Source organism: Onychostruthus taczanowskii, unplaced genomic scaffold, assembly GCF_017590055.1.
Source record: "Onychostruthus taczanowskii isolate IOZ18803 unplaced genomic scaffold, ASM1759005v1 scaffold13, whole genome shotgun sequence".
Lineage (NCBI taxonomy): Eukaryota > Metazoa > Chordata > Aves > Passeriformes > Passeridae > Onychostruthus > Onychostruthus taczanowskii.
The window spans coordinates 99,844-108,281 of record NW_024498462.1 but is presented as its reverse complement, the minus strand read 5'-3'; positions in this window follow the sequence as shown (position 1 = coordinate 108,281).

Below are 8,438 nucleotides of genomic sequence, written 5' to 3'. Positions count from 1 at the left end.
CGCGAGCGGGGCCCCGCCGCACCCGCCGCCACCGTTACCTCAGCATGCCGGCGTGCCCGCGCCCGCCGCGTCCGTCCCGCCGCCCTGCGCGGCGCTGCGCGGAGCTGGCGTCACCCCGCGGGCCGCGTGTGAGGCGGTACCGGGTGACACCGGGTGGCAGCGGGCCCGCTGCGGCACCGCCGAGCCCCGGCGAGGCTGCCCGCCGTGCCCTTCAAGGCTTGTTGTGATTTTGGGTCAGGGCTGCAGCCCGCCTGGGAGCTGTTGTAATAGGCTGATTAATTCCTGAGGGGTTTTTATGTTCATAGTCGGGATTTTGTACCCAATTCCATACCAAATTATATGTATTTTATTTATATATATATATATATGTATGTATGTATGTGTGTATGTATATACACATATATATATGTATATGTGTGTGTATATATGTGTATATGTATATACACACATATATGTATATTTATCTGTACATATGTGTGATATATATATATATATGTATGTATGTATGTGTGTATGTATATACACATATATATATGTATATGTATCTGTACATATGTGTATGCATATATAATGTATATATTATATATATAAAAATGTATATATAAGATAGATACATATATGTGTATGTATATATCTATCTCATAATTACATGTGAAACTAACTATAGACTAACACCAAATCAGTCTTCTGGGAATTATCGGTTTGTATGGGACTGCATTATGCACATTAATTTATCTTTGGCAGAATTAAACATTGTGCTTAAGGGTTTTTACCCTTTAAACCTGAATTGTTAACCTTTAAACCTGGATATAATTTGATCATAGAATATCCTGGGTTGTGAGGGAATCACAAAGTCCTGACTCCTGGCCCTGCATAGGACACCCCCAAGAATCCCACCAAAGTGATTTTTATAGTGGTTTATTCTTGTTCTAATTTTCTGATCCGATCTCCAGTTGTTAATACGCCAATATAGTCCTGTCCTTTTTCTAAGACTTAATTATCTCAAATTACGTTTCACTACTTTGAAGGAAATGATACTCAAATTTCAGCTTGTCTATATTATTACAAACCCCTTCAAAATAAAAAGGCCCTGTGGTTCGTCACAGAAAATGCAGGAATTGATAATTGTTCACCTTTCTGTGTTTCTGTCAGACACAAAACCAGCAAGTCCAGGGTAATGATGAGACCAGGCCAGGGACTGCACTGCGTGTCTGTGCTTGTGATTTCCCCCACAAAGCAAAGGAGGAAGACTGACACATTTATACAAATATACAAAATATATATATCTGTATAAAATAAGCCACAGACAGCTTCTTCAGAATTTTCATGCAATTGTGTAATTCCTACTGATGTTACCTGCTTTTCTGAGAGGCAGTAAACTTCTGCAGTGAATTTGACATTGATTTGCTTCGAGTCCTTGAGAATTCAGCTGGAAAAAAATCATCCACAAATGTGGGGGGTGGGGCTGCCCATGTTTTCTTTATTTTCTTAAAACTCTCCTGGCCCCAAATGCTGCTGCCACTATCCCCAAAGACCCATAAATTAATGACTACAATACCATACTTGGAGGAGGCTTTGCAGAACACTCTGTACAGTGTCATTAAATTTGGAATTCATCTGCATAAAAATAGATATCGATTCCCATGCTTGGCATTGATGGAACTGGAGTATTAATATTGGTAATTTTGATTATTTTCTGGTGCAGCTGTAGCAGCTTTGAGATGCTGTGACAGACAATAAATCCAGGGAACGGGGAAGGAGGAACACAGCCCTTTGCTTCTAATTTGTTGCTAATCACTGATCATCTTAACAAACGAAATTAATCTCAGCAGTGAAGAAAACTTCACTGGGGAGTGGCTATCTGATGGTTCAACTGATGGGATTTGAGGATACCTCCCAGATTTCCAGCAGACACATTTTTGCCCCAAATCCACATCACTGCTGCCTCCAGGCCTTTCATCTGGGGCACACCTTGGTTTTGAAGCATTTGCTTCATTTTTTGTTTTAAATTCCATTTAATTGAATACAGAACGAGGGTTTTCTGTGGTCCAACATCCCAGGCACAGAAAACAGAAACATCTCAGTTTATTTGTGACCCAGGCAGTGGGGCCCTGAGGCTGAAGGCAGCAGAGGGTGTATTTAAACATGCAAATGTTGCCTCTCATTGATGAGCCCTGCCTGGGCTTCCCTCCACAGGGCTTTGGAGGCAGCTTTCCTGTCAGGATCCTCAGAGATGCGACCTGGGGGGAGTGAAAAATCTGACCCCAAAAAAAAAAAAAAAAAAAAAGAAACTAAATCCTTAATCCTGAAACCAGGAACTGGCAACCTGTTCTGTGTAAAATCAAAGATATTTTTTCCCTTTCTGAGCTGGCGGCCAGGTGTGTTTTCACACCCACCTGCTTCCCTCCTCTCTCAGCCTCCCCCGTGCCTTTGTAGATTAGCCAGCGCTTTGTTCCCGAGGACAAAAGTCCACCTCCACTAACGACTCCCCGAGCTCGTGGAGCAGGATAACCTCGGGGATTTGCTTAAGGAGAAGCTCTTAATGCACCAGAGTCTAAGTTAAACAAAGCCAAAAACTCGCTCAGGAGGTTCCTCAGCCAGTGCTGGGCTTTGAGCCGTGCAGGGGACGAGGAGGAGCAGCTTGGAAGAGTGAGAGGTTTGTCAGGTTCTTGGGATGAAAGGAGAGACTGTGCTTGCATCCATTGAAAACCAAATTTGCACGGGCTTGGGAGTCAGGATTTCTGTCAAAGGATGCTCAGGGAAATGGTCACAGATCATGCAAGTGCATTGGAGCGTCTCAGCTCTTGTGTGGATGCCCTTATTCACCTTAAAGCACCTCATTGCAGCTGGTGAGCCTCGTTCTGAAAGCAAAATACAAGAAATTGAATTATTTCCTTTCAATCTAAAGGATTTTATTTGATTTTCCTGTGGTTTACAGTACGGACAAGCACAAGCTGGCCTGGACAAGTAGAAAGGACAAGCTCATAGCCTAAGGTGCTGTGTTCCATCAAGTTCTGAAAATTGTGAATTAAATTAGCATCCAACTAAAGAGAACCTGAAAACAAACACACAAACAGCCGAAAAATCTTTTTACTTGTCTGATTCGAAGGAGGTGCAATTAATCAGAAATACCTTTGTGTGTCACAAGCTGAGAATGAAGTTCCCAGGAAGTTTCGGGCAGCACATTAACAGCATCAAATTTCATGCGATGTCAACCAAGACAAGTAGCCCTCGTCCCCCTCTTGGCACTTTCCTGCATACAATTGCCACTCAATTACCACCAGCCACTAATCAACAGCACATTTTCATGCAAAAAGCCTGTGGCTGAGAGTTGTTATTTCTTTCCGTTGCCTTGTGACTTCACTGCCTCACAGCCGGTCCTGTTAATGAATGGCACTCGATGGAAATAACACCGGGCTCTGCCCTTTTGCCTTGGTGGCTGAAAGTAGGAGCCGAGAAAAATTGGAGGTCAAAAAAAAGTAAAGAAAAGTAGAGGTAGAGAAAAGGTTGGAGGATAGGTAGGAAAGTAGAGGTTGAGAAAAAAAAAAAAAAAGCCAAAAAGTTTGGAAGGCTGAAAAGGGAAGAGAGGTTGAAAGTTGATGCCGAAAAGGGGTGAGGGACTGACAGGAGGCAGGCAGAGAGGGGGAAAGTTTAGGAAAGGTGCTCGCCCTTAGCACTGTAAATATTCCCAGTTACACAGGACATCGCTGGACCACACCCACCAAGGAAAAGCACACCGTTTGTCGGGAAAAAGAGACAATTCTGGGAAATAAATGATATTGCCAGGTCTCCACTGGAACCAACACAGGCTTAGAGATCGTTTTTAAAGGATCCTGACTGGTTCCCTTTGTGTTCCTGCTCTTTCCATTCAGCGTTTTTTGACTGTGCCTTTCTAAGGAGCCCAGGTAGAAGTATGAGGAACGAGCCGTCTTGCCTTAGGAAGAGGTGAATATTCATTAGATTTAAGAGTATTTCCAAGGTGCCTTTCCAAAGTGGGATTTAGTAAAGCATTTTAAAGTGTCCTGACCTAGTGCATGTCCCCAGCCCTTTGATCTGCTCACCAGCCCTTGGCACAGGCAACAAACCTTAGAGGGGCAGCACTGGAATTTCTGCCACTTTGGGCATGCTGTGTTTGCTTTTTAATGATTTTAATATTCCAGCTGCAGAAACCCCCCTCCATCCAGTCTGTATGTTGGGGACAGGTGACAGCCAGGGGCACCATCCCAGCTGGCCTGGGAGGTCGTGCAGCAGCTGCAGCGGGATGAGGTGTCTGCTATGACATGGAATTACATAACATGACACAAAAACCTCTGGAAAAATTTCCTAATATTCACGAAAGCAGACTGATTTCGTGTATATGAGGCATGTATGGGTGCTGTAAATAGGCTGAGATGACTTTGCTCCCTGGCAGACTTCTCCCATGTGCACAGAAAGCCATAGGTGTCCTGCCCAGCCCCACTGTGACTGCCCACGTGAGGAATTTGTTAGGATATTTCACACAGGAACCCAGACATTATGCTTTAAATGAGGGTAAAATTTAGACATTACTCACTTGCTTTTGACTGCCAGCTCCCCTGGGCATGATGAAAGCAGCAGTGGGTCCCAGCTATTCAGCTCGCTCTGCTGTTGTATCTGGGGCTCCTGCAAGTCCTGTGTAGTGTTGCCAAGACCTTGGAGAGGATGGAAATCCTGACAGGAGAATGTGACTGCTCCACCATGGGGATTAGAGTTCAAAGTGCTCTCAGCCATGGTGCCCAGTTGTTGTCTCCAGCTGACAATGACCAGCTAAGTTCATGGAGACACAAATCCTATCCTGGGACTGCTGCTTGAGGCCTGCTGGTTTTCCAGCCTCTGCCTTTGTCACTTTAACCTGTGGCAGCCAGGTAGTGAGGTTTAACCTCAGCTGGCAAAGCAGCACCACACAGCTGAACAGATAAAGCAAAAGCAGCACAAGCAAGCAAAGCTAAACAGGGCATTCATCCACTGCCTCCCATGGCAGGCAGGTGCTCCAGGAAGGCAGGGCTCCATCACTGTCACAGTGACTGGGGAAGACAAACCCAGAATGTTCCCCCTTCCTCCTTCTCCCCCAGCTTTGTGTGCTGAGGGTGATGCCATAAGGTCTGGGATATCCCTGGGGTCAGCTGGGATCAGCTGTCCTGGCTGTGTCCCCCCAGCTCCTCCCTGGTGAGGGTGAGGAGCAGGACAGGCCCTGGCTGTGTGCAATCCCTGCTCAGGGAGAGCTCAAACACCCCTGGGTTATCAGCCCTGTTCCCAGCACAAAACCAAACCCAGCTGCTCTACCCCAACCAAAACCAGCACACCAGATCCTCTCTTGGTCTCCTGAGCATGAGAGGAACCAGCCTGGCCCAAATTTTGTTCCTTTTCTGTCCATGGTCACTGGTAGAGCCAAGGTGAGAACTCCTTGAGAGCAGACATAGATTAGGGGAGATTAAGGCAGGGAGCAGACTGTGGGGATGCAGGGACATCAGATGGCCAGGAGTGTATGCTGTGGCTGAGCCTGGGAGCTGGGAAGGTCCTGGAGGAAATCTGCACCAGCCTTGAGGCTACAGCAGAACGCTCAGGGGAAGGCAATGTGAGAAGGGCAGGTACTGCTGGTTTGCTTTGAGAAGGTGCTGAAGGGCAGCAAACACAAACTGCCACCCTCAGGTAGATTGCTCTGGTGGGAGGGGATGCAGAAAAATTGGTTTATCACTCAGTATTTTAACTTGCTTTGACTTCCTGGGGCACAGTGGCTTTGAGGTGAAGAACTGTTGGTGCTAAGTGAGAACCAGGCACTCTGCAGGGAGATAAACTAGATGGGCAGTGAAATGGGAGCTAGATTTGGGGGGAAAAAACACTTTTCATTCCCTGTTCTGTGTTACTGAGATGCATTTTTTAAAAATAGCTGTGATTCGGAACCATTAACAAGAATGTTTTACCTGGATAATTTCCTTTGAGAGTATTTACAAGTCCCCAACAAGAGCAGGGACCGAACCTAAGAGAGGAGTACATCAATGTCATCCTGCAGGGAATGTACCAGTCCAGCTCCTCTGCTCTCAGAGGGACATCTGGCTGCTCGTGGATAACATCCCTGTACAAATAACACCATTCTGATGGTGTGCTTCTTGCCCTCTAGATGGTACTAGGCACCGAGTCTGAAATCGCTGATTAAACTGCCTGCTGTCAATAACATTTTCAGGCTCTGGGGGTTGTTAGAAAACCTCTTGGCTTTTCCATGGCTTTGATCCATATCCAGCTTTATAAATAGGTGGGGTTTGTGCCATTCAGTGTCACTGTTAGTTCAGCATGGGGAATGGTGAGATGCAGATTAAAATAACGAGCCTGGAGGCACAGAGAACGTGTGTGAGTCTCGAGTGCTGCCGCCTTTGCTTTAGACAACACGTTGTTCAACCCCCGCATAGAGAATGACCCAGTTCCTATAGGGGCTTTTTTTGTGTTGGATCCTTATTAGACTTGGCTTTTATAATTCCTGGAGGCTTTGGGGTATATAGAGGGAACACACATCAACGCCTTCCTCCTTGATAAACAGAGAGCAGCTCATGGTGCCAGGCAAAGACGTGTACATTGGATATCACCTGTAGCTAGGAAATTGTTTGTCTGGCTCTGAATTCTCTCCTGGTCTGACATTCTGCTTTGCTGGGCTTTCCCCTGCAGACACACCAGAGCAGTACCAAAGGCCACTGATGGCCGGGCCACACTGTCACCTCTTCCCAGGCAGAGGAGCTGGGAAGGGCTTGGGTGAAAACACAGACTGGAGCTGGTCAGTGGGAGCTCCCCTGGAAGGGATCAGGCAGGGCTTTGTTAAATTCCCCCTTTCTCCCCAGCTTTAGGGCAGGAGGGTGTTCCAGCACAGCCACAGTGCCCAGGGCCAGCTGAAGGGGTGACTGCTGCTGTCTTCCCCTTCTGGGGGAGAATTAAACCAGAACAGCCATTAGCAAAACAAAAGTGACCTTGGCAAGTCAAACAGTTAATTTCAAACCTGTTTGTGATACCTGCATTCTATAGCAACAAAAATAGGAGGTTTTGCTTACAGTGTCTTGTACATCTAAGAATAGCCACCTTTCTACAAAGTTCTTTAAAAAAGACACAAATGCTAGTTTGGATATTAAGATTAATATATTTAATCTTTCTTGTTTGTAAAACAAGACATAAATTTGTGTATAGATATAACATATATTTTTATTTATATATAATATATACAGACAATAAAAAAATTTTCCTCTGTATTAGACTGAGAGATTTATGGAGGAATGATATAGGCATAACGGGGAGCTTTGAAGAAACTCAGAGTTTCATACTAGGTAATTCCCAGGGAAAAGGAAAACACGTCTCCCTGTCAGCCTTCAGCACTGTAACAGGCATTGCCCACCATGGACTGGAGTCCCAATTGGCTCTTCCACTGGATATTTGCTACATGGTTCTTGAATTCAGGAGGCTGTCCCCAGAGCAGGATGCTCTGTGCCTTGCTGACAGCCATGGGCCAGGGGAGGTTATTGCACTCCGAGGATGCGCGTGTTAAAAGCACATTTGTGCATTTCCATAGCTCCTATGGAAGAACGAGACATTTCCAATGTGCATATTTATCAAAAATAATAGAGATGGGAAGCGACTGCTGGCACGGAGATCCCTGATCGTCCCCAAGGGCTGGGGCGAGCTGCCTGCGTTGGACAGCTGCCCTCAGCCCCGTGAGGCCAGGGCTGTGCCCTCCTGCCCAGCCAGAGGGGGTGACAGGGACAGGCACCGGGATCCCGGCGGGACGTGAGCTGCAGTGGGTGGCAGGGTGAGGGCAATGCAATGTGTGACCTTGCATTTCTCTCCTCGCTCTGTTTTGGAGGGTGGGTGGCTGCAGGGAAACACCAGTTAAGGCTGTCTCATTGATTATGTCTATTACTACTAGACTGGGAGGAGGAGGGGAACCTCGGGGTGGGGAGGAACACAACTAGGAATCATTTTACCATTCACCCAGGAGTGAAAACAAAAAGCCCAAAACAATAAAAAAACCCTAACTCCAAGTAAATAACCACCTCAGAGAACTAAATAATGCTTCTTATGGCAGTCAGCCTGGTGAAGACAGAAAAAGAACCCCAATACCCTGGCAAGGAGGACAGCCCCTGCCTGACTCACGGTCAGAGCTGATCCAGGGCTCCTCTCTGATGGTCACAGTGAAAAGAAATAGGAGAGGGTTTGGGCTGAGCCTTGGGGGCATGAACCTAACCTCTGGAGAATGGTGTGAAAGCGGTCTCTCTCCCCGCAGCTGCTAGCCCACCTTCTGGCTTGCAGTGGTCAAAGATCAATCAATCTGGGTTCCTTGCAGGGTTTCTAGCATGGATTCAGCCATCCAGAAGAGGAATGCAGAATTGTTATGGTTGAAAAAGACCTCTAAGATTATTGAGTCCAACCACTCCCCCAGCACTTCC